Below are 27936 nucleotides of genomic sequence, written 5' to 3'. Positions count from 1 at the left end.
TAAGATGCCGACTAATTAAAAGGCCTTCAGCAGGTGAGAACGTCCGTCTGAACAGAGCCACTCCGTAATTACCATTATCGCTGAACACAAGCAGGCAGCACCACTAACCCACCCCCGGCACACGGGAGGCTGCCTCATTCCTGGAAAATAACAAGTACCAGGCACGGCAACAGCCACGAGCCTCCCGACCGCCTAACCGGCACACCTGCCCACGACCACGCGTGTTTTCCGCACGGCCGCCCGCGGGGCGCGTCTAGGGGCGCAGCCCCGCGGGGGGGGGAAGCGCGGGGGGGGGGGGGGGGGGCAGGCGGCTCCGCGCTCAGCTCCGCGCTTCCCGGCACAAAGGGGCCGCGCCCCCCCTACCCCCGCGCAGCACCCCCCCACCCCGCGTACCCGAGCGCTGGCCTGGGGCGCAGCCTACCCGGGCGGCGCGGCCCGGACCTTACCAGATGGAGCTGCGGATCTTGTGTTGCAGCGCGCTGGCCTCGCCGCCCTGCAGCCCCGGCACCAGGGCCGGCAGGGCCCCGCCGGGCGCAGGGGTGCCGGCGAGCCGCCGCGGCGGCTGCCCCTCCGGCTGCTGCTCCTCGGCCATGGGGGCGCGACGGCGGGGACGCGGAGCGGCGCTGGCCGCACTAGGCCTCTGCCGCAGCCCTCGAGTGAGTTGCCTTCCCCTGTTGCCCGGGGGACATCACGGGCGGAAAGCCGAGCCGCGTCCCGCCGCTACGCCGCAGGATGGCGAGCCCGGCCCGCGGCACGGCGCATGGCGGCCCGGCCTCAGCCGCCACCCCCGCGCAGGGTCGCTCCGCGCTCCCCCGCCTCGCAGCACCTGGCCCGGCCCGCCCCGCGCCGCGCCGCCGCTCCTCTCCCCGCGACCGCCGTGCCCGCCCGGGCGCCGAGTGCGCAGGCTCGGCGCTGCCCGAGCAGACGGGCCGCCCCGCGCCGCCGCCGCCGCGGAGGGGGCCGGGGGCGCGGCCGGCGGCGGCGGCGAGCCGCAGCCGGGGGGGGGGCGGCAGCCCCTCCGATAGCCGCGGGCAGGGGCCTGCGCGCCCCCGCCGCGGGGTGGTGGGTGCCTCAGGGAGCGGCCCGGCTCTGCGGGGGCGGCCCCCACTGCGCGCCGGCGGCAAAAATAACACGTGTGTGTGTACGCTTTTTGTAGATGGAGAGATATATATATAAAAAATACACGTAGATGTGCATGATTTATATAGGGTGTACAGAGCGCATAGCTGCACACTGGGGACACGTGAATCCCGCTCCTGCGGCGGCAGCAGCATTACATCAGCTGGCTGCACCGCAGCCACCCAGCTCTTCTTGGGGTGCTCCCTGCATCTTCCCCTGCCTCCCAACGTGAGCAGTGCTCCTCAAACGCTCATTTGTTAAAAAAAAATTAAATTCCCCACTGCTTGCATGTCCCTGACGAAGCCAGGCATCGACACGGGGCTTCGGCATGCCGGGCCATCGCTTGCCCTCAGCCTTCTCGTGTGTCCCCTGGACATAAATGGGGTCGTGGTGCCATTAGTCCCATGGGCCTTTACCCCCAGCTTTCTGTGAACAGCAAAGACAGCTCAAGCTGCCCCTGTGTTGCCCCTCTTTTCCCATCACTCCAATTCTGGTAGTGTTCTGATGGGAATTCACAATTTTTGCACTCAGTCCGCTGGGGCAGCACTTGGCAAGGGGATGGACGTGCAGGCACCCTTTCTGATGGTGGTATGCAAGGATAAAGCAGTGACTTCCCAGCCTACGCTAATCACAGAAAATGTGGGCCTAAAGACTACTGATAATGTAAATACACACATGGAGACATAGCATTGCTAAACTTAGGAGATGAGTATTTGTAAATTACCATGTCGCCAAAGCGAGACTTTTCAAAAATAAATCTTCGCTTACGTTTCCACTGCTCCAAAATCAGAACATTAATGGCTATGACAATGATGGTGATTTTCTTCTCCTTATAAAACCTCTCATCAGAACCACAAAAACTAAGCTCTCTTGTTCCTGCCTCTTATTAAAAGCATTTTTTTAACTTTAATTGGAAATTTCTGAAGGACATCCAAAAAAAGAAGAGAAAAATACAAGTAAAAATTGTCATCAGAAGTAGACAGAAAAGCAATCAATTTGAAATCCCTAACTGCTATGCTTTTTGCAGGAAAACTGCATCAATATGCATGTAAACTGGCACAGGAAGACAAAGGTGAATGTCCTTGGAGATATTTTGTAGTTTTGTGGCAATTTCCACTTAATACCAATTGTATCAACACAGCCAGGGTTGCCTCTGTTGAGATCTTTTATTGGACCCTGTGACATCTGCCTGGCCAGAGCTTAACCCACAGGGATCCCAGCCATAAAAATGTTCTGGCCGATGCATATCTATCAGTCCCAGATTGAAATCGATGGGCCTACACATCAGAATAAAGTTCAACAGGTGTGCATCATGTTTGCAGGATCATAGACTATTACAATACATTGGAAAAATATACATCATTTCAGTGTTGCTTTCAGTCCAAACCAGCAGTTGGAAGACAAATTTATTATTTAGTTCCTCGTTAATTTAGTTCCCAGCCATGTCAAATTGTAATCACGCTTATTTACAGCTGTATGAGCATCATATGACCAAAAAAATAAATTTGTCACATCTCTTCTGCAAAATCTGCCACGCCAGGCACAGGCTGGCACCCCAGGGCCACCACTGCCACCCCATAATTACTCCAGGTGTTTTAGGGCAGAATGTGATTAAACTGGCACAGAAATTAAATGTGGTGGAAGTGGTCAGTGGGCCTCAAAAGCTATGTCTGTACTCCCATATCTCAACCATCAATTCACCTGTTTTTGAGAAAAAAAACACTTTTTTTTTTTGTGCGTTTTTGGTGTGAAGCCTTTCAACTGTAAGCCAGTTTCTATTGCTGGATTTGAGTAGTAGGCCCAAAATAAGATTGCACAGAGATCAGGGTCGCATTTTGTATAAAGAAGAGATTTCCTCCTCAGGCCTAGCAGTAAAGAAGAATTTAACATTTTTTCCCAGCATGATACTTGAAAGAAATGGGGCTGTGTTATGAATAGCTACAGCAGAGAGGCCCACAATCTATTCTCCAAGAGCCTTTTCCATATTAGGAGTAATTCCCCCCTGGTGCTTTCCTCGCGTTCCCTCAGTGCGACTGAGCGTGGGGTTTGGCGCAGGTTTGTTACATGCCTGTTTTAACACAGAGTGAGGAATTTTTCCCTTTATGCAGTAGGTAGGCCCATAAATGGAGGCCATTTTAGCTGACTCCTACACAACCAGCTGAACTTGCCTTGTGTTTTCTACAGTCTCTGCACCTGTGCAAAATGGCTGAAAGAAAAATGGCAGCATCTTATACACAGTTTACATGATTATATACAACTAAAGCAAAGAACAAGTAGATCCACAATAATTGTGTAAACAAAGAGCTTGTGCTGACAGAATTAACTTGAAGACACTGAGGGGAATTACTTAACAGCTAAGAGACGAACCTCAACTCAGATGAACTGACTGGAGACCTCCAGGGAATATCCACCGAGGACCACTACAACCGTCTGCTGGAGTTCTTGTACCTAATGGCTCTGAACACTTTCATTTGACGCAGAGATTGAGCTCCTGGTCAGCACTGTATGAAAACACACAAAAAGTAACACAAAGGAGTTAATTTTAAGTCCCATTACTGTAAATGAAGGCATGCATGAAAGTTTAAGCATGTCAGAAACCTGACCAGTATTTGCAGGACCAGGATCGATCTTGTTCTTTCCCATTTTCCAAACGTCTGTTTTTATTGAAGAGCACAGCAGCTGAGCTCAGAGCAGGTAGGCTGGGGGCTTCCTGTCCTCCTCTCCCTTTCTGCAGACAGATTTTGCTCATCTAGAAACTCATGTTGCTGTATTGCTAAATGTTGCTAAATGTTGCTGATGTTGCTAAAATTCCTGCCTTTTCTAACTCAAAAGCTCTGGAAGCCTGCTGCGCCGGACAGATATATTCAGTTAGAGGATGATCTTCAAAAGAGAATGAAAGAGCCGTTTTGGGGAAAGAAAGAACTGGCTGTCTGCACGAAGACAATCTCCACCGTGTGGTCCTGTGACAGGTGGGAGCTAACTCCATTTTGCAAGGTGAATTCCAAAAGCTGTGTTTATTTTTTCTCCATTTCTGGAGCTTAGGATCTAACGCAAGCCCTCTCTGAGGGGAAAAGTTGTGCTTAAATACTGTCTAACCTATTTTCCAGGATTTTCTCTACTGTGCTTTAGTGTGGCTTTGTTTTGTTTTTCCTTCTCTGTTATGAATTGCCTCTGGCAGTCGGGAAATATAGTGTCTCATGCTTTCAAGGAGAAATGCCTTGCTGCCCTTTCTCCAGCTAGCAGCCAACACTGAGGGGAAGGCGCTTTTCCCTCTCTCCTGTCAAGAGAGGGATCTGCCACCCCTTGTCCAGCACAGGGCCAGAGACCTGCACGCTCAGAGACTAACCTGAGGTATGAGGCAGATAAATAATGAAATCTCACTATCTTTATCCTCAAAACAAACATAAAACATATTCTGTGAGGATAATTGACTTTAAAGGCTTGCTAAAAAAAGACACTTTCCAAAAGCTTTAAACGCTGGTTCAGTGAACTCCATTTTGATGCCTTTTTGCAACTCTCCTTCCCTAGGGATGTCTGTCTCCATGTATCCTGAGCTATGCCCAAGACATCTCCCTCTGGTTCTCTTTGTTTTGTTATCTCCGTTCATCTGTACAACCTGTAAAATGAAAGTGCAATAACTAGTAATTCACCTAACCAATTTTAACAAATACTTCAGCTTTTATGGTTTCATTTATTTAAAAAAAACCAAAACAGTTTACCTAGGAAACCTTCAAACTCATATCATACCAACTGACAGGAGCAACCAGGCTGTGTTCAAACCTGGCAGTGAAAAGGGGACTATTTTAATTATAATGAAAGCCTGCTTGGCCAGAAGTTTGCCAAGCTTTGCTGGGTCTTGCAGCATCTGTTTGGAACAGCTGCAAGTGTTGTGTGGTGGGCAGTATCGCAACCTGGCAAATAACAGGAAACATTAAAAAAAAACGTTAGGGAAGTCTGAGGTAGTCCCCGTGATCATGAGTCCTTCTCCAGCAAAGAAAGAGTGTTAGCTACCACTCTGACTAGTTACGGAAACAGTTTTATCGGCAACCACAGCTCCAGTTCTCTGTTTTGCCATCCATTTAGTCATTTATATCTCTGCAAGGCGGTTTTAAGGTGCTAATGAAATGGCCCAGGCTCACACAAGCCTGGCTATAAGCTTGCCATGGTTGGTCAGACGAGGAGTATGGTGTTTTGCTGGGGTAATACACAGATCATTTGCATTCTGTAAGTCATGATAACTAGATTAAACTCCCAAGGTCCATCCAGGTTCTTTGATGATACGGACAGTTTGAAACTTTTCATTTCTGTAGACTGCCTCCTCTACAGTACAATAAATCTTTGTCTCAATGTAATGTCAAATGGGCTTAGCTGCTGAGCTTGAAAAAGTTATGAGTATGGTCTTCCTATATACTGCATGCTTGTCTTCAAGCTGGAAGAAGTCAATAAGGAAGAAAAAGGCACCAACTACCACAGCCTAAGAAAACTTGGAAGGGGACAGTGGGTCATGAAAGTGGTGATTCAGACTGTCCTGTACAAGGCTGATGAGTAGGAAGGAAGAGCTGTCACTGAAAAAAATACCAAAGTTTGATACTTGACCGAATGAGGTTTTAAACAGAGACATCCTTCCATTTTCAGTGTTGTTGAATATTTGATGCTCCTGCAGGTAGAAGTTAAGGGAAAAATATTTTCAGTCAGACCACTACGCAGATGCCTGATCTTGTCAGTTGCCTCTTGTGCTGACCCAGAGGCTTGATTTTAGGGAGATTCTGACAGAATCAAGGCCAAGGAGAGAGAAATACATGCAAGTTTCACGTAACAAAGCAATCAACACTTCAGTCTTTCCTTGATTTTTTTGCTTTTGAGATCCAGTAGTAAACTGGAAAGGCACAAGCATTCAAAACTAAACATTGCCTACCTGCAGAATGGCTTGAGTGCAAGGAGGGGGCCAGCTCCAGTTCGCAGGGGCCTTGCCACCTGCACAAAATCATGACCCAAATAAGCCTCACACAGTAATGCAGTGGCTCCAGGTATCTGATAACAGAGGATGGGAGAGCACCAAATCCCCAAACGCAGAGCCACGTGGCACAGGAACCATGAGTTTCAGCTACGTTGGTCCAAGCTCTGGATCCCCAGATAAACTATGGACGTCCTTAATCTTACTGCTGCCTGAAGGAATCCTGGAGGATTTCCAAGTCCTACGGCCTCCTGAGAAATTTGTTTGCATTTTCTCCTGTATGCAAATTAGCAAGGCAGTGATCCAGCAATACACAAGTGCTTGCGATTACAGCATTGCCTTTTGATTCCCCATCTTATGAGCATGCGGTGTCTTGAAAGATCAAACACCAGCCTGAGGACACATTACGGATTTTTGTTCTCAGAGAAGTTGCCCCCCAGAAATGGGGGGAAAGGAAAATGCTACCTGCATATTGTGCCTGTAGAGCAGACAGGCAAACCCACACAACAGTACGATGCCATAGCCTCCCATTTTGTCTTTCTTCTTTCAGCTCTCTATCCCTGATAAGACAGTGGGGTCTCCTGTCAAAGATGAAAGCAATCACATCTCATCACTACTGGTTTATGTCCATCCGGTTTTAACACTACAGTTGTTCTTGGTCAAAACTCCAGCCCTCCCCCTGCTCATCTTCTGGCCGGCAGCTCCACCACCTCTGAGCACCACGTCAGGACTCTCTTGTCCATGAAGGCTTTTGCCCCAAGGGCTGCTTTCACAGACTCTTCACAACCTTTCCGCCAGCAGTCACTGCACCTCCAGCATCGGTGGCTGCTGAAGGCAGCGCTGCCTGTGCCTGGGAGCAGTGCTATCAGTGCCTCGTCAGGACGCAGCAGGAAAAGTCTGGCCTCCGCTCCCCAACCATCTGCTAAAACCAGGCCTCCTCTGGCAGGAGTCCAACACAAAGTAAACAGAGCTTCACAGCCAGATTTCAAACAACAAAATAACTGAGAAATATGGCTCACTGCTCCTGGTTTTCAAATTCAAAATATGAAAGTCCCTAGAAGCAAAAATCCTTTATGGATCCTAAGACCTTTTCGTTGCCAACTGGGTCCATTGCAGCTAACACTAGGGAGAAAGTGCAGTGATGTAGCAGTTTTAGTTAGCTACACGTAATTAACTCAATTTATGCATTTGCTAATTTTTAAGATTATTTCTTTCTCAAGATCAGTGATGGAGAAAAATTAAATTGTCAAACTGGAGACTTCAGCTTGCAATATTTGTATGGGAAACTGTACAGAGAAAGAAGAATTCTAAATCTTGCTACTGTATGATATTTTTCATGGTATAGGAGAGAGAGAAGGACTCAATTAAGTGTGAATGATTTTTTAAAAGAACAGATTGCCATGTCTTTTAAAATAGGTCAAGTTTTTGGCCTAGTTTCCTTTAGAGTGTCCTTTAAAGCAATGGGGTTTGAATATCCGTGATAATGCCATTGCTTTTTTGTTTTTAGCCACATCTATGTGTGGCTCTGGTTGTAAGGCAGAAATGTTCCAGTGTAAGACTACAATGCCGAAGACCACGTGTCTCAGGCAGTATTTCTGAACAAGTTACACGGAACAGTAAAATCTCAGCAGTGGCCACATTTCATCCTTATGTGTAATGTTATTCTGAAACAAGTAACTAAGAAAAAACAAACTATAAAAAAAGGTGATGGCCAGCGAAGCCAACACCTGCAGACCCAAATGCTGTCGAACTTGACCTATTAACTCTCCAAATTTCAGGAGGGCTACCACTATTGTTTGCTTTCCATCTTTAAATTGATTAAATCAATTAATTAACTTGATTTAAGTAGAAAGTAGAATTACAATAATGACATTTAGATTGAAGATACACAAGATAGTACTTATAAGAACAAACCAAGGCCACCTATGTTGAATGGAGATAAAATACAACGGTCAGCTGTCAAAGCAAAAAGAATCTGTATGTGTACATTTAGATTCTAAAAAAGGATGTTCAAGATATTTAAGGAGGGAGGAAATTCTGCATGCAATATTAATTAATATAGAATAAATACCATCTGTCTTCTATGTACGGAGCAGTCTGGTACATATATTTATGGATGCATCTTTGCTCTATCAACATAACTTAGGTATAATACACATGTATTTATGGTGTTACATAGACTTAATTATTCAACATAATACACATACCAGTAATTGCGGTTGGCCCTAGTGCAGCTATATGGAGTGAAGCAGGACGTGAGGAGGATTTCCTCCGTCCCAGAGCCCTGGAAAAAGGCCAGGTACAAATCAAGAGTGGTTGTCCTTGGGGAATACAAGGACAGGACTTGTCACTCTACCTACTCTCCCCTGAGGCTGAGGTGGGAGCTCAGCACATCCTTTTTAAGGTGCAGGTTCTTCTCCCCACTAAGCTGATCCATAAGGGATAGTGCCCTTCAGGCACAACCCATTTAAAACGTACCTTGTTGTAGTAAAACTCTGGATTGACCTAATGCGCAGCCAGTAATAAACATTAGTTGGCTCACAGTGTTGTACAGTAATAAATATACTGAAGAGCTTGTCAGTGCATGCTTCGGGAAAGAAGTACAATCTGGAACAACAGGGTCTACACATACACTTGGAATACAAATCTTTTGCAGGCTGTGGACTTCGTTATGAAAACTGTTCGTGATTCCAGTTAAGCTGTGAGTAAAGGCAATACAAAGGCTTGTCTGGTATTCATCTCACTATAATGTGGAAAGATAAATCAGCCTTTAATAATGGAGACAGTTTTAAGAATACCTTTGTTTTAATGATTAACATTATTTTGCACTGAGATTTGTAGTTGTAACCACCATCATGGACTGAAACCTTTGTTTTGTACCTCATCCTACTCTGCATCCTTTGCTGAAGAAACAGTGTGAGCTGTTACACACGTGGCTTTGTGCGCACAGTTTGTGACATAAAAAGGCTCAAGAAGGGGAAAGAGGATCTTTCTTTTTGCAGAATATCACAAAGTGCAGGAAAAGTCATCTAGAGAGCTCCCAAGGATTCTGATTTGTGAACAACTCTTTTTCACATATTACTCCCACTGCTTCCTGCGAGACAAGAATATTATGCACACAGATACGGTTTGAGTTTTCACACTGGCAGTTCCTCCCAATACTGCTCATATATCAAAATCACTTTCACTTCATAATAGATCATAAACTCTTCCAATGATAATTCTAAGAATAGTATCTTTGTCTGCTACACTCTAAATAATTAACAAAGATGCCAGGCAGATTTGTGCTGCATTTGATAAGTAGCAGGAAAATGTTAGTATCTCTGCAATGATCCCACTTCCAATAGCCGGCAAAGACCTATCCTACAAAGAATCCCACTGAAAGGTCTTCCTCAGCATGGATATGTGATTGCAGAATTACTCCGTAAGGACTGGTGGACTACATCTCATTCATTTATAACCTGAATGAAGTTGGGAAAAAAAGTCATGTTATCTATTTGCATTGAACAGGTTTATAAGCTTCACAGGGAGTTTTCCTCACCAGCATAGAGCTCAGTGGAGCATGGACATTGTTTTTTCTTATCAGGGTGAAATGTAAGAAACGAAAGGCTGTTTATTTATGATACTATACATAGGTCCAGATTCTTAATGCCTTCATCTACCTTTGTAAGGAAGTTCGCACTGTGTGGTCCTGAATTCAGCGGCACATCCAGATTTCAGGTGCAAAACAGAAGCTCTGAGTGGAATACCTGTTATACGGAACATACAGGATAATTACATTGCATGCTAAAGTAAGGCAACCGGCTCAGCTGCCTGAAGGATGGGATTTTATTCTGTTGGGCTGAAGCAATCTTCTGTGAGGTTGGAGCTGTCCTGGTTTTGGCTGGGATAGAGTTAATCTTCTTTCTATTAGCTGGTATAGTGCTGTGTTTTGGATTTAGCATGAGAATAATGTTGATAACACACCGATGTTTTAGTTGTTGCTAAGCAGTGCTTATACTAAGTCAAGGACTTTTCAGCTTCCCATGCTCTGCCAGGTGCACAAGAAGCTGGGAGGGGGCACAGCCAGGACAGCTGACCCAAACTGGCCAAAGGGATATTCCATACCATATGATGTTATGCTCAGTATATAAACTGGGGGGAGTTGGCCAGCGGGTGGTGATCACTGCTCAGGGACAGGCTGGGCATCGGTCAGCGGGTGGTGAGCAATTGCATTGTGCATCACTTGTTTTGTATATTCTTTTATCATTATTATTATTATTATTATTATTATTATTATTATTATTATTTTCTCTTCCTTTGCTGTCCTATTAAACTGTCTTTATCTCAACACACGGGTTTTACTTTTTTTTTTCCTGATTCTCTCCCCCATCCCACTGGGGGGAGGGTGAGCGAGTGGCTGTGTGGTACTTAGTTGCAGACTGGGGTTAAACCATGACAGGAGCCAAGAACATTGAAAAGAAAATGTTGTTCATAATCCATCTGGCTGAAATCTTATACTTATCCTATCTAGGCACTGGATCTAGCTCAGAGCCAAAATTAGGCTATCAGGAAAGGTACCACTGAGATGGGGATGAAGCCAGAGAGCTGTTGAGGGAACCCAGTCCATGGGCAGATAACAACATGAGAACAGGGGTGGGAGGGAAAGGCTGGGTAGCGGTTCCCATGTCAGATGAGTGTGGCAGTGAATGAGTCAGCAGTGGTGGTTATAGTCTTCTCGGTACCCACAGGGATCTTTGCGGTCTTAACCAACGTGTTTGGGTTGGACGCTCAGCCTAGCAAAAACCCCAATAGCAAGTAAGTTTAGATAGGAGAAGAATGGCATCCTTTATCAAGATGCTTTATCAATGTCTTAATTAGTTGAACACTTACAATATCACTATTCTTACAAATCAATACCGCATACAGCCAAGAAAGAGCCATTCCCATACTATCAGGCTTCTAACAATTCTCTAACAATTAAAAAGAAGAACAAAGGTATAAACTTCAGTACGAGAGAGCACTTCATGTTCTCTGTTATTTTTAAGTGAACCTAAGAGATGATTGATGTATTTAAATAGCTTTTTAATAAATATTATATGTGAAATTATGGAAATTTAGATAAAAGGTTCCATTTTACAACTGATATCATCTGGGGATAGGAGAAAAGCATGGGGGTTATAATTGATAAAATCCTGGACTTTACTGTTTGGGGTGGTGCTCAGAGTTTTTCAGCAGTTTTAATCTTAACAACCTCTAGCAGGGCAGCTCAGTTTACAAACCAGTGCACTTTGCAGCTGGATGTTTTATACCACCATGAGAAGAGTAAAATAAATAAAGCAGTAGGTCATCTTCCTAACTTGATTTTCCTGAGGCAGATCATTTTCTTTCCTTCATGAAGCAAGGAAAAGATCTCTCCCAACATCAGGAAGAAAGGAAGTAGGGGCAGCTTTCCCTCTGCTCTTCATTTTCGCTTTAACCCCTAGAATGAGTTGATCACATTTTGTTCATTAAAATTTCCCATGTTGGGGGGGTGGGGCATTTGTTTGTTTGTTTGCTTGCATCTTTTCTTAATTTCTCCTCTTTCCATTTTTAAAAAGTCCTCTCCCCAAATTCTAGCAGATCCCAAGCTCAAAAATCCAACTGCCTAACCCCAGCTTAAGAATATTGCTATTTACACAATGCTGTAAAGGCCAATTAGCCAAGTGTGACATCAACCCAGGAGTAAGCCTTTTCTCAGATACAGTCTGTGTTCTGTCCACATTCAGGAGGTAGGAGAAGTAATGTTTAGTCCTTTTATTAACATAGCAGGCACCCAACTTAGAGCTGTGCCTATTTAGGCTTCTAAAAACAGTTTGCACTGAACATGCCTCTGGCTTCCTGGCAGGGCTACTCCCATACCAGTAACTTGATATACTCGCTTATGGTCACCATAACACCAGCCAAGCACACGGAAATAAGAGCATCTTTAGAAAATACCTCAATGGGTTAAAAAAACAGCAGGGCACAGCTACCAAAGCCATGTCTGAGATTCTTCCCTCTGCAACACACAGAGGGGGCTTGGTACGTTCTGGCTGTTTGCTACTCGAAGAGGAAAAGGATGATGGTGCAGATGGCAACTTCTTGCACAGAAAATGTGTTTTCAGAATTTCAGCAATTGACTAGTTTAAGTTGCTTTATTCCTCCAGCACTGAGGTAGGGGAGGAGGCAGAAAGGTATCAGCTCTGCTAATGGCATGCAGAATGATTAACTAAATGCTACAGGCCCAGATTCTGCCCTCTTTGTACTGGTGCAGCTTATAGCAGATGATGCAGTTGCACAACCATGTTAGAGGACAAACACTGTCATGGCAGAGATACAGAGCTTTATTACTAGTAATTTAACTGTCAAAAAGAAAACAATATACTGCATAAATGCCTGGTAGGTGGTTAGGAAAGATTATGTTTTTAACATTATCCACAGTGTATTTAATCTCAAATTACAGATGCAGACATAGAACCCACTGATGTTACTTTTAAACAAATGGACTTGCCTCACTGTAAGATATTTTTGGGGGTTTTGTTCTGAATTTTTTTCATTTTGAGGGATTTCTTGAATAGAAAATTCTACAATCACAGCACACAGTTGCCTGTTTTAAAAAAATACTACTCTGCTTTTCAAATTTCCTCCCTTCCTTTCTGAAAGCATAGACAAATTAACGAAGAATCATAGCTTAGTCATAAAAACAATCTGTCAATATTTACATGGTGCTCTTTCATTTCTTGGTCTTTCTTTGCTGGTTTGATACTTCAACTAAGCCCAGTATGCATCATCAAGACCTGGATTTGGTAACTTGGGAAGATGGTATTTTGAGATGCATTTGCATTAGCAAGTGAAAATCCAAAGAGAGTGAGGAAAAGTGTCCTCAGTATGATTCAAAATAATTGCTGAATGAGAGGTCAGGATATAATAGGATGAAAAAAAAACCACAAAAAACAAAGAAAAAAAAAAGCAGGCAACCAGACTCCCAACTAGTGAGTCGAGCAGCTATGTACAGCAATGAGAAGGCCTGTCCTCAGACACTGACTATAAAACTTGAAATTGATTTATACTTCAGTTCAAATAAAGATGCAGCTAAGACATACGTATCTCAGGTCCATTTTAAACTCTTCTGCTCATCTGTGGTTTTTTTGATACCACTGTTTAGAGGTCTATGGAAATCTTTTTGAGAAAGAAGAAAATTGGAGCTTGAAAACTCCCAGCTACAACAGCTGGTGCCCCAGGCACCGTCTGGAAGAAAGAGCAGTTTAAGAGCTATCGGATTGCCTTTGCATCTCACTGGCATTACAGCTTCATAGTTCTGACTTACTGGGTATCAAACGTGGATATTGATAGATATTTCAGCATAAATATAATTTCTCACACCAGAAGTGGGGGCTTTTAGTGCGATAGGAGCAGGCCCACTGCTTTAGCAGGGGCATCGGAGCAAGGCGAGCGAATGCTCTGTTTCTTTTTCATTGCAAGTACGTAAGCGCTGCTGCTTCTGAAACCCAATTGCTATAGTATTGCAAAGAATAACTCAGAGCAAGTATGAAACCGAAAGTACTGCCACATAGACGCAGCGTATTTCTTTCAGAAGGTTTCTACCCAGAAGTGTGATTGTCAGCTCTGAAAGTCTCTCATCCATGCTTCCTCCCCACCCCCCATCATTCTGGCAAACCTGCAGTTTGGGGACTAAGCAAATAAATTTTATACCTGAAACAGCTCTATCACAACTGATTAAATGAGCATCCTCTCTCTTTCTTCACATTGAAAATCTCTCTTAAGATTTTTGCAGTTACTGGGGCTGGCAATATTGTACAGTCAGAGAAAGTATCTGGAACACAGCACGATGGAGGTGCTGTCAGGGGCACCATACCTGAATTCACCTAGTGAACTGGCATCTGAATCCTCCAGTTCAGGGAGCAAAAACATGACACAAGGCATCCCAAATCCCACAAGTGGCTCCAATTGTTTGTTTTCCAAACATTTTCAAGTGGTTTGCTTATTTTGAATTTCTCAGACACTTATGGATGACATAATCTTAGCATCAAATTATTGCCAAATGTGCACAAGCCTCTTCGCAGAAGATCTGGCCTGGGGGTGAATAATGTACTTTGTGCATTTGCAACACAATTACTAGGCAGAGCACAGTGTGTGCACTGCCCTGCTCTGCAGTTTGCCTCAATTCAGACACTCTCACTCAAGCTAGTTGGGTAAAAGAAGCAGCTTTACAATTTTCTCCACAGTACACTTCCCTCCTAAAAATCCCCCACATAAGCATTCTTACTCCTGCAGCTCCACCAATGCTAGCAAGTGTGGGAAGGCTGGCATTTTTTGGTACAGGAATATTTGGACCCACTCTACAGTATCTGCTCTGCTCCCTTGAACACATTTGCAATTAATCAGAGGAACATATGACAAAGGGTGGTCTGCTGTGAAAGGTACCCAGTGCACTTGGACTTAATATCCCCTCATTTCATGCAGATAATGATGCACTCTTCCCCCCGGACTCCCTCTTTTCCTCAAAACTGCTGAGCGAGGAAGACTGTAAGTTCTGTCTGAGGAAACTGAAAACACTAAAAGCTCTGATCTACTTACGAAAAGTCCTGTAAGAGAGCCAGGGTCTACATTATTATATTGTCTAATATACTGTAGTAAAACATTAAAATTGAAGCAGTTGAGTTCATTTTCAAATAGATGATGTGTGGAGATGAACGTTCTTCAGATTATCCTCATTAGTACTTTCATATGTTACATTGATTTTCATATAAACATTGTATGATCTTATGTGGTATGTAGTCAAATAGCTGGAATCCATTAAAACCATGCTCCAGCTGTGCAATCACTGTCCTCACAAAGATACATTTTTACATGTGGTTAATGCCAGGAAGAATCCACAGCTTCAATTATGAGAACATCAAAATATGTTGTTTATTGCAGAAAAAAGCATTTGCGGCAATTTAAAATATCCAGTCGATACCACACTGCTAAATCTAGATAATAGAAATCCTGGAGAAATTTGAGCTAAATCTGTCTGGATTATAGCTGTGGGATTATCTGAATGCTAAATTACTGTATATGTTTTACTCACAAACATGAGCACAGACAGTATAGGAAGATAGATGACTACGCAGATCGCAATAGAACACATCCCCAAGAGACTTTTTCATACACTAGGTAAACATCCCCTCTCGATTTATCAAGCATTCTGGATTGAATTAATGCTGTCATTTACTTTGCTGTTTCTGTGTAGAAGAATATGGTTTAACTTGAACAGCTCCTTTAGCACCAGAAAAACAACAAAGGTTTTCTCTGTGCATCTTTCACAACACACAGAGTGCACGAATATTAATTGGCTGCTGCGTTTGTATAACTGAATTAAAGAAAATACAACTGTAGTTTAGTGTGTAGTCAGAAAACCAAATTATGTGCAATATTGAAAGACAAGATTAACCCTGGTTGCCTTGTTAAACCTTCCCTTCCCCTTCCCCTCCCCCGTTGTTTACACACCAGTGTTTCTGGCTTTCTAAGGACATACAGTGAATGAACCTGGATTGACCTGACACATAGCATCTCTCAAACTTTCCCCTTGAATGATTCATGGATGTGTGAGCTGTGACCAAAAAAAGCAAAGAGAAAAAATGCAGGGTACTGTACAGGCTGAGTGAATTTGAAAGAGGTGATACTGTCCGAGTGTGCCATGCCCGAGTCTCTCCTTCGCTGCATGTGCACAGCTACTGATTACAAATACACATTCCTTCGGTTGCCAGATTAGCTCAGTTTGACAACTGCAAGTGAAATTACCTTCAGTTATGTTCATGCAGCAATTATTCTAATTCCTATTATTCTACCAATGTGTATTAGTTTTTATTGCTCTCTGATGCTTTTTTTTATATTTTGGGTGGCAACGCTGCACGTCCATGCACCACGCAGTTACATGGTACGTGAAGCCATCAGGAGGGCTTTCCCGGGGAAGAAGGCTAGACAGCAATTGCTGCTTCCTGTGAACAGCTATCAGCTGATGTAGATATGGCCACTTTCATTTCCTTCTTTCTCATTCAAATAACGTTTGTAGCTCTGTAGACAGATTAAATCCAATTTTGGGGAAACTGTCAATGTAATCCTTTAGTCAAAGTACAAACAAACAAACAAAAGAATTGGCCTTAGCCAGAGTTCAGCTGCACCCAGATTTTAAGATACATAGTTTGAAGCAGAAAACAAATTCAGAAAGGGCACCAAAACCTTGCTTTTTTACTGAGAAAGAGGGACTATTATGAATAGATGCCATGGAAATTTGGGCATGACAGCTGTTATTCTCAAACTGTGTGCATGTGCTAACAGATTCACAGTGTCAGCACTCTGGTGTTTGAGATAACACAACGTGGGTTCCATTCTTCAGTTTTTCTCCCTCAATCAAAGGAGTAATTTCTCACCATTTCTGCCACTATTTTGTCTGCTTTTGTGATGAATGTCTGAATACTAGTTGACCTAGAACACAAAAGCTTGGTTGTTGCATGGACTTTCTGTAGACTAGTGCTCTCACAGAGCTGAACCAGAGGCGGCAACAATGAAATATTTTAAGAGTAAAAGGTTAAAGCCACCTAGACACAAATATCACAGCATGAGTGGAAAGCTGAGTTAATGAACTCAGGTCTACCCTGTGTCAATGACTGCAATACACATTGCAAAGACTCCAGACCACACAGTCCCAAAGGTGGTCTCTGCATCATGGTCTCTGCCATAAAAATAATACGCAGAATAGAAAAACTTGAAAAATAGGTAAGGCAAGTGAAGGAGTACAGGTTGGAAAGGGCTAACATGAACACTTTTTTTAAAATCGAGCTGAACGCATGTATAAAAGTAAATTCTAAAAGAACTTGGAAAGAGACAGTATGGTTTCATACCATGTTACTAATTTAAAGGATAAATACTTTGAGGGATTGAAACATTAGGAAAAGATTTAAAGCAAAAGAAGAAATCTTATTAATCTCAAACAGTACAGCATAGCCATAGATCAAACAATAAAATAGGGTGCTTCATATTACTTGCAGGAATGCTAGATATGCTTCTCCCATCTCTCATATATTCATTATGAAATTCATTCTACTGTAGCCCAGACATAATTTAAACTATTCCCTCTGCCAGGACAAACCAAACTTTAAAGGCAAATATTAACTCAACTAACATGTCTTCCTGGAAAAATAAATATGTTTTGATTAGCCTGAGCAGTATTTCAGAAGATGGATCAATTTCCATTCAAAAGGAGATGAAACAAATTTAGAAATCTGATTCAGCAACGTAGTTAGATAACAGCTCACATGCTTAGCACTATGTATGAGCTTAACCACTTTCCTGAAACAGAGTTCCAACATTATAAATCTCCAACAAAACTCAAATCTTTGTCAGACGGGATCTACAAAAATATTATGCAAGTTGGGAAAAATACCTTTTCAGTTTTACACAAGTAGTGCTTTCTTTAGCATAGCCCCCTCAGATCAACAACTGCCATTGTCACGTAGGTAGCTTTGTAAAACTCCACTGACACAAACCTGGATGCTGCTCTATAAAACACTGAATGCTCAGAAACAAGTGGTCGGCACTTACCTAACAGTTGTTTGACATTGCCCAGAAAAGAGGTAGTTTATTTTAATTTCCTATTGAACCGCTGACCACATAAGGAAAAACACAATTATACATGGCATGGAATAACATTATATGCAGCTTTATGGTTAATGTCAACACAGTTGGAAAAGCTGCATGGAAAATAAACCACAACCTTAGTGAAGGTGGTTTCTCTACTACAGGCCAGCACGTAGTCATGGTGCCAGAGTAGCACAGGGAAAGGATGCACGATTGCTGTTCGTGCTGTACTGACTTCAAAGATAAAAAGTAAAAAGGAACTTATTTTTCACTGCCATTACCTGCTTTTTTTCTCTTTCACAAGCAATAGGTTACAAAGATTTTCCCAGTCCTTAATTTCCCATTGTGTGCCGGTTAAGTGATTTCTTCTCTTTGTCTTTCCATGTGCTTGATTTGAAATACAGTCATCAGACAAACCTCCACTAACTCTGCTCATTGCTCTTTCACAACTGATGTGCTAGACTCTCAACAGCTCTCTCTTTGCTGTCCCAGTTTGACTTTGGAGACCCTTTCTTTAGATCATTCACCAAGGCTAAATGAACTCTGACAACCCTTTCTGCGGATCTGTTTTCCTTTTCCTCAGTTTGTGTGATCTCTAGCATCATCTCCCAAATCAGCCAGAGAAAGTTCCTTCTCTGATTTCCTCTGCACATGGGACAGACCCTAGTTTACTGTGCCTCAGGCCAGTGAATGGAGCAGAAAGAACACACGAGTTACTCAGGCCTACAGCAAATTTGTTATACAGCAAGAGAACAGAAAACAGGAATGCTGTGAGCAAACCACTGAGAGTTTGATGCTGTCACAGAAACCCATAGTCCTCTGCTAAGACTTAGCTTATTAGAAAATATTAAGATTATTTTATCTTATTCAATATCTCCTTAATGTGATTTCAAATTGAAATTATTCCTCTTCTAATTGAACTAATTAATTTTCTAATATTTAAAATAAGGAGAAAGATTAATGGACTTCAGCAACTTTACATGACCAGCATCACACATTACTTTTAACAGGACAGTCCCTAAGAAAAGAGTCTCAGTATGTTTGTCGTCACTGAACGCATTAAAATTCCTGTCAGAGATAATGACTTCTTCTATAAATAACGCCTTTACAGTGAGTACAGCAGCTTTTCATATTGCACAATATCAGTTATGCGGGTTTTTTAGTGCGCTTTTGGACTTTAAGTTTGCACTAAGACTATCACCTACAATATAGCTGTTAGTTCAGCCTGGTTAAGAAATGATAGGCAGGTGATCCTCACAGAAATGAAGTCACCATTCTGGAGGTATGACATAAGTTTATGACAATCTCAGTCCAGAATTTTATTATTTTAAGTTTTAATTCTACTTAAGTACCTTTTAAGACTCAATATACAATGAAAAGAAGCACTACAGAATCATGTTTATAACCAGAGCTGTCTAATACACTGATTTTCGCATTTAAAAAATTATTAAATGTAACTTTACACTTAATGCTTAAGTGTAAATTTTTTAATTTACTGATACCAGCAACAGTTTTACAATTAATATTTTCACTATTCAAGCTCTCTGTTTACAGTGAGAATTCAACCTTTCTTTGATAGCAGACATTTGCTTTCATCTCTACATTCCACTTTCTGCTTCTTATGCAGTGGTACGGTCTTGCAAAATCTGAGTTGCCAACACTGGAGAAGAATGTCCAAATCTAAGTAAACAAAATAGTTGTTCCAATGGATCTTTTTCTTTTGATCAGGTTTTACGGAAAAGAACCCACAACCTAGTCTTTGAACTTAAACACCTTTGGAGTGCTCTTTTTACTCAGGACAGCCTAAGGCAAAAAAGCTGATTCATTCAAAATTAACATCAGCTGGTTTTTCTTCTCTCCTACCTTGTTAACCAAAGGTTCAGAGCATTTGAACACAGACATTCATTTAATAATGCTAATAAATTAGTTGACAATAAATTTTAAAGGCATGCACAGCCTTTTACCTGCCACTATGTTGCTTGCAGCTGTCCTATAACACTCAATGAATATACGACACCTAAATTAAAGTAGGGATGCAACTTTGTTTGGGAAAGAGGACATTAAGGAGCGATGGGACAGAAGCAAGGGCATTTTTCCACTTTGTTTGCATATGCAACTAATACATTTTGTATTTATGTATTTGTTTTTGTCAGGGATTTGAAATCTTAGGTGTTTTGTTTTGTTCCGTTTTTCAGAAGGCCTTCTCGGTTATCTGTTAACTGTTACCTGCTGAGGCATGAATCATGGGAAAACCGTAGCTGCTAAGGGAAAAAAAAATCTTGTGACCACACAACAAAAACCTTTAAATCTCTGTCAGATGGACCTAGCCTGGGAATTTAGCTCAGTATTCAGTCCAGGGTTATTTTTGCCACAGGTAGTTTCTTCAAAAGACAGATGTTTCACTGTGCCCGATTGTCCCACAGTAGTTATGTCCAAATCTTACCTCTGCATTCCCTCTCACAAAGCAAGTCCCATTAGAGAAGCCCTGCTTTAGTTTAAGCTAACTTGCACATTACTACTAAGGCTGATTGCTGTGATGATACCTTGGCAAAGTTTACGAACACACTCAATATATGTACCTTTCAAAAGACTCAGTCCAATTTGAGTTCATGTATAGAAAACAAAAGCCCCTGTGCTTTTCCTGGTGGCTATCCTCACATCAGAGATGTTCTCTAATGTTGTACTTGGATCTTAAATCTGAGGGACTCCTTAGAGTGCTGTGGGCCATCTGCAGCAAGAGCCAACTTCAATGGCAATTATGGGAACTCAGCATGCCTAAAAATCAGGCCTTGTATTTTTAAAAGCTATCAAACATTCTTTGTTAAAATAACATCTCTTTTTTGTGTGGCAGAACAACAAAAAGAAAACCCCTATGAATTTCTGCTGGCTCTGCAATAACAACAATTGCTGTCGGCATTTGTTTATGAAAACAGGCAAAAGATAACAAACTAACGTTCTCCCCCCAGCTGACGCTGAGCTACACATCTTTTACTATGGTTAGCGAAAAAGTTTGTACCTCCCCTAAGCTGAAATAATTTTCCAATGCAGTTTAACACACTAACAAGTCAAGTGCATTCATACTGGCGGTTGACTTTTAATCAATTTTATTACACCGGAACAAGTTTTCTAACAGAGAGTAGGCATTAGCAGGGAAGCCAACAGCTGAACTGGCAATATAGACTGAATTAGCATTTCTTTTATCAAGCAACCTAGAGTGAGCAAATGCCAAAACGTGTTATTCTACTTTAAGGCTAACATTGAATGCTTACACTGACACATTTAAAATGTTAGAACTTGTTTGTACTTGTTACATAATATTAATTTGCTTGGTGATGCCATACTATATTCACTGAATATTTTGGAACCATTATGTCTTACTCTGCACTGAATGAAAAGTTAATAACAATATGCAAGTTGATAGTAAAGGCCAGATCTGTTGTGGTGTTGTCAACACAGCAAAGTAATTCTGAAAGACCTCATCTGCATTCACCCTTGATACGCACACTCAAATATACAATGTGGCAAGCCCCATGAAAGCAGTATAAAAAAGTGTTTTCTAAATGAATTTTATGCTGTGTAGCAGAACATAATCTTCCAAGTGAAAAGGAATTGGATATAAGTGATGACACACCTATGCAAATCAAATATTCATAAAAAGAGCAAGAGTATTTGGCTCTTTCAGGCTCTAGGGTTTTGGTACTAAAAACACAATTGGATTTCTTATTGACAACTGCATGGACAGGAACAATAAATGCAGGCCAGTAATGAAGGCTGTGATGAACAGGAATAGCATGGATAGATTTGCACTTGCTCCTGTTATAACTGCAGGGCTCTGCATCTAGGTGACAAGATTGTTTCTTTTTCAAAATCTGCCCTGTCAATAGCATGCCTCTCTGTTGAAAAGTGAGTGGTTTCTTCTTAAAAGCAGCTTGCTACCTCTCTTAAATTTAAGTAAGATGGGGTTGTTTTCTTTAGACAGAGATCTAACATGTAAACTGACAGTCTTTAGGAGTCCCGGTGATCAAATATAGGGAAAAATATTTATCCCAATTTTATTTCTAGTTTGCAATAAGTAAAATGAAACTTGGGGAGGAGGAGTCACTGATTTGTTTCAACTTACGCAGCCTTTGCTTGAAATAGGATGAGGAAATCATCTCATTAGGAAAAAAATTTATACTTCCAGAACAGACCAATGAACATTCGACAAAACTGTCTGGTAGTAGGGTCTAAGGGACTGATTTTGGTCTACGGATGACATGGAAAATTCTTTCTTTTTTTCTATTGTAACTTCACACATGACAATATTTCAGGTAGGAAATGGTATAAGATTTCTAGTTTCAGTAAAATGAATTATTACTTTGTAGCTTTGGGAACAAGCTAGGAAAACAGCATTTGTATATGTTGCGGCAGCCCTTTAAGGGTACTCTGCATTAGAAAATGTTGTGCCTTACACAGTAGGAGGAATTTCCATCATCAGTGAAGCATATTTCCCTTTTACTTTGACATTGCCATGATCTGAGATCCTCTGAACCACTGTACTGGAGGACCATGTGCTTTTTTATTAATTTTCAATGTGGCAGACCGTTGCATTGATAAACTAACTACTGTTTTTTCCAAAAATACCAGCTACTGCTACAATGAAAAATCATACAATTGTCATAACAACCTGGTAATATTACAGTGGCCACTTTGAAGAGTGATCTGAAGAGTATTTGCCAAACCTTTTGATCCCTAGTAATCAGAACAGAAGTGCCCAAAATCCAGAGATTAAAGGATTAGGCCTCAAGAAAGACTTGTGGTATTTCAAGAAAATGTGACTGATGCTCACCACTTATTTTTTACAGTGCTGATGAGATTTAGTGTTTAAGGTCCTTTCCTGTTCAGGCATAAAAGCTGTTGTAATCAGAGTATTACTAGGGAAAACTACTCTGGTTGGGGATTCAATATGTTTAAATTGTTGAGCCAAGGTTATTGTTTGGATTAGGTTAGGAAGGATGACACTGAAATAAGTAAGCCCCAATAGTGCAGCAAAGCAGAGAAGAACAAAGAAAAATGTTTGTATTTTTAAATAGCAATCTGGATAGCCCAAGTATGCTGGGTATAGCTATATAAAAAACCCCCAAACTTAGACTAGCCTAGAAACTAGGTATTGTATATGTCTACACAGCTACTAGGAACAGAATAAACATTTCCATTGCACTGAAATCCATATGAAAGCAAAACCGGAGACACTGGAGATCGAAGAGACTTATTAGGTCAGCTTGCCCATCCCTCAGCCTCGTTGTCCCTCAAAATCTGCATGCTTGGTTCCCACACACCTCCCCAATTTCTGCCACACGAAACTTGACATGAGCAACTAACATCCATCAGGGTCATTCTGCTAGAAAACAAAAGATATCAGGCTATACTGATGATAAACCAGCTTAGGATATTTGTCAGTAAAGTCTAAAGATCTTTTGCAGACTTCATATATCCAAACAGCTAGCAGTTTTTTCATAAGAAATACATGGCTATTAATAATACTTGGTCGTCTTTGTATTTTAGGGAGCCATTAGAGACACATGAGAAAATATCAGCACAAAAATACGTTCCGATATACAATCATGCCATTTCAAACACCACTGGATTATTATTACTGATTAGGGGGAAAAATCCAACAGCTGTCTGGGGAATTCCCTTGACGTCTGGGTTATTGATTTAATAGCTACACATTGCCTAGATCCTACCACTCCACTAATGTTTGAAAATGCTGTACATGAGTTTACATTATTTTTTCCCTATTATTGCACAAAAAATATGTATTTTAGTCTGATTTTTAGGTGAATTCAAGATTAGCTGTTACTTCCACTCCACACAATAGGAATATGAAATAGCAGTTGTATCTTTTAAAGTAAAAACTAAGGTGAGTATTTAGAGCTAAAAGAAATCCAAGTTTTCAGAAAGCTGCTAAGTATTAAATTTCACCTACAATTAATTCCAAAATTCTGCTCTTCCCTCTCTCCCCTCCAGGAAATTTGAACTAAAAAAATGAAGCAGAAATTTAAGGTAGGGAAACTATTCAAGTGTGAAGGGGCTGTAATTGTTACAGTTGCTTAGGTTACGGTGATGTGCTTTGGATGTAAGTTTGACATCCTCTCTGGTACATTTAGAATAAATAAGTAAACAAACAAACAACTGCCTGCTAGCTTTAAATTCTTTGCCTTCATCTGTGAGTGCTGCAGTCAGCCTGTCTCTGGTTTACTTCCTTATGACTGGGTTCAGCCTGCACAGGCTGTGGTTTTTGTTCCGCGTGAGGCTCCCTGTGCATGCCCTGCTCGTGAAGCACACTGATAAGAGGCATGGTGTGAACGGCAGCTTATGTCACGTGGACCATGAGATATGGCAGCGCTGTGTGGCACACTGCTGCAACGGAAGCAGCCCTGCTGGTAACACAGATCCCCTTCAAGTGTGGATTGGATCGCTTTGGATTCTCGTGCCTAAAAACATGGGTGTTGACTGAGAAAAGTACCAGTGTTCAGACCCAAGAATGTAAATGTGGTGCGCTAAACAGTCTCTCCATGACCGCTTAACCCGGAGCAGGGTAATCTAAGTAGTACAGACTGTCCTGGTCAAATAAACAAGTGTACAAGGAAGAATGACACACTTTGTGTTATATTGCCTCAGTGAAGCATCCCTCTTTTCCAGGATGGAGGGTACAGCAGGCAGCAGCAAGTCCTGTAAAAGACCTCTCCTTCTAGAGGTGGAATCAACAGAGGTAATATTTTACTACAGGCCTCTCTCATATATATAAGTTTAATTGAATTTAGCTCTACCACATACCAAAGGCAATATATAACCCTTAGCATGATTTTCGGTCTAAAAATGGTAAGCATTTTTGCATATGTATGATGCTATTTATTTGCTTAGCATGGACTTTATTAAAAAAAAAAGAAAGAAAAGAACAGAAACTTGAGCAAGGGTATCAGCTGTTGTCTGTTTGGCCTGATACACTTGCAATGATTTTTATGGAAGAAAATGTTGTCCTAAACCCCTGTCGTTCCTCTGTTTCTGACAAGTAATGTGATATACAGTGAAATCCTGTCCCTTCCTACAATGTTGGCTGTTGATAGTACTCTAGGTCTCTACTAAATGTCACAACTTTTATGAGAAGCATGGAAAATTCTGTATAATGAATCTTTAAGCCAATAAGAAGATATTATGAACAAAAAATGTGTTTAAAAGTGTAAAGATAATAGCTTAATATAAAAATCTCGTGCTTTTATATTTTTACTGGGGAAGAAAGGGAGATCACAAAATTTGTGCCTGCAGAAGGAAGAGGGCCATAGGTAACAATTAAATAATGCATGTTCTTTGGTCTAATCAAAGGTAAACACTGTATATTGATCCTCAGCAGTCTGCTGCAAAAAACTATTCTAACATCATACCAGCCACGCACACCTTTGTCCTGAACCACTCGTACCAGCTATACGGATTGAGCTCTTTTGTTCTGTGATCTGCCTCCTCCTTCACTGGAAGAGCAACAATGGCAATGCAGTGAACCACTTAATTTGGAATCTAACATTTCTGTTAGAGCCATTTAATTCTGGGATCTTATAATCCTCAAAAAACAAAGAAAAATTGAAACACTTGGAAAATACAGAATGATGATGTACTACTCTAATCACGGAGGTCCCAAGCAATACTTCCAAGTACAGCTCATCGTGATCACAAACATCGATCTGTTTGAAATCTGCATCTAATCTGATGTACGCTTTGTTTCAAAATGACAAAAACATTTTAATTTTACAGTCATGATGTTTGAGTCAACTTTTAAAAAATGATTAAATGGAAAATGGGAATCTGCAAATAAATAATGTTGGATAAATCTTATACCATACCAATGCTATGCTTTCAAATGCTTTTTTTTTTCCTTTCAGTTAAACACTGAGATAAATTTTCCTAGCTCCTTATGGATCTCACTATTGGTTGTTATCTCTAATATAAGCCTATTCTCTACCCAGTTACCAACTATGTATTAGAGAATTAACCACAACTGTTAAGGTCACATCAGGTCAACTTTAAAGTGATAAAACCTTAATGGAGAAAGGGATCAAGAATGTAACAAAATCTCTTATTTCTGTTTTCTACATCTCTGGAGAAATATTTTAAAGTCCACTAAGAAATGCTTATCTAAACACACTAATCTTTTAATATTATTTCAAATATAGGTAACTGAATTCTAAATCCAGTTCATAAAATATTTCAATAAAATAAATCATATTAAATAAATCACGTAGTGGTTCTTAGAAAAATTGCGCAAACCTGCAATCCTAATATATATGTATATTACTCCCAGGGGGCTCTAAACAGAAAGAACCTTCCGTTGCTGTGTTTGTTAACATATTTAATCATTTATGATATAATAAATTACCCCTCTTTTGTTTATTAAGACTTCGCTAAAAGCTGGCTAGAAAACAAGTGGCTCTAATCTCTCTAATCTCAACCAGTGATTTTGTTGCCTCAGTATCTAACTAGCGGAGATCCTCTAGCTAACACTTTTGGCATTTTTAAGGTGTTATGATCTTATAGCTATATTGGATGAGAACTTTAAAAACAGTAAGAATATTACTAAGATGATATTTTAGTTCTGCAAAAAGAAATAGTACTTTTCTTTTGAAAAAAATATTTGTTGCTGTTAGGAAAGAGCATGTTTCTCCTTGTAGCTTTCACCCTGCCAACCTTGTTCCCCTTCTCTAGCTCCTCTGTTTCTCTTAAAATCACCCAGAACCTCACTAAACCTCACTAGAGAGGTTTCTAAAACCTCACCTTGGTTATGATGCTTTAATCCCTCATGGAATCTACAACTTATTTCTTAACAAAATCTGTCTTCCCCCCTGTGGAGGTTTGGTTTCTACTATTGACCTCGCCCTTTCTTGTTTCACCAGATCAAAAGCATAACTGATGGAGTTAAATTCTGCATATCTTTTTTTGAAAGACCACCATTAACCTCTTGCTATTCTTATTAGTTAAAAAAAAAAAAAATATATATTGTAATGGACTGACTTCCTGGCTGACAATTTTTTCAAAATCTCCATAACTTTTTTCATAGGCTTGCTCTTTCCCCCTTTGTGTCAATACCTTTGTATCAACATTACTGTTAAGCACTTTCATTTTCTGTATCGGTATTTCTATTTTTTGCCTTCCACTAATCACATTTGTCCTTTCTTTCATTTCACCTCCATTTATCCCATTACACTGCATGTCTCAGTGCTCAAAGTTAATCTCCTCCAAGCATTTCTTCTGTTTTGCAACCAATACTTCTGCAGAAATCCTTCAACTACGCACAGACCTTCTACTTCCAGTCAGCTAAGCCCTTCTGATTTCCCCTGTGCAGTTCTCTTCATTAAAATCATATACAGTCCATGTAACTCAGGGTATAGAGCTGTATTATTCTTGCTGTATAGATACACAGCTACCTATATGGGTGCAGGACGGTGGGGCTGTTATCGCATGGAGGGGCAACATCGGTTAGAAACTTGGGAAAGGAAACCAGAGTAAATGAGCAGGTGAGTGGCAGAGTGATGGATGAGAGAGGGAACGGGCTTGTGGGTGACCGGGAAGGAGAAACGCAGCAAAATCAAACAGTGCAGGGGTGAGGGACAAAAATAATGGAGAGATTCAAATGCATGGCAGAGGACAAGGCTAAAAACAATCACAGAAAACTGGGAACAGAAAATGCAGAGAGACGGCAGCACAAAAGAGCAGTAAATGGGGTGGAACAGGTGCCGTAATGCTGCAAACGCAGAAGTTTAATACACTGAAATGAAGGAATGGTGGCAGGACAATATGTAGCAAGGCCAAAAAGCTCGAACAGAAAGGCTGTAATAAATATTACATTATTACATACATGGCATTATGCTTATTATTGTAATAAATATTTATTACAATAATAAGCATAATGCCACCTCAGATCCTATCACTTCCCCCGAACCCATGGCAGCCCAGCACCATGCCAGGAGCCCGCTGATCCCTGGCCTCTGGTCAGGGGTCCGGTCCCCGTGCCCTCAGACTGCAATCGCTGTCACAGGGGTCCTGATATGGTGTCACCCTGGCACCAAACTGTGCTAGGGAAAGGGGGACGAAGCGTTTCAGTATCCCACCGCCTGGCAGCAAGGGCTGAAACGTGTCTGCCCGTCCCTGCCCTCCACACCCAGTAGCTCCAGGAGGCTTAGCCAGGGCTACAG

At 41.4% G+C, this 27936-nt stretch overlaps 1 protein-coding gene across 1 annotated transcript in view; it reads right to left on the bottom strand.

Moving 5' to 3' along the window:
• The window catches only part of RFX7 (regulatory factor X7), a 52869-nt gene extending 52366 nt beyond the window's left edge, over nt 1–503 (bottom strand). Inside the window, exon 1 of the mRNA XM_076347699.1 lies at nt 447–503. The gene's annotated coding sequence lies outside the window, so the exon portion shown is untranslated. The remainder of the gene's footprint in view (nt 1–446) is intronic.
• Between the last annotated feature and the right edge of the window lie 27433 nt (nt 504–27936).

This window comes from Aptenodytes patagonicus, chromosome 10 (genome assembly GCF_965638725.1).
Source record: "Aptenodytes patagonicus chromosome 10, bAptPat1.pri.cur, whole genome shotgun sequence".
Taxonomy (NCBI): domain Eukaryota; kingdom Metazoa; phylum Chordata; class Aves; order Sphenisciformes; family Spheniscidae; genus Aptenodytes; species Aptenodytes patagonicus.
This window is presented reverse-complemented; position numbering and strand designations above follow the sequence as displayed.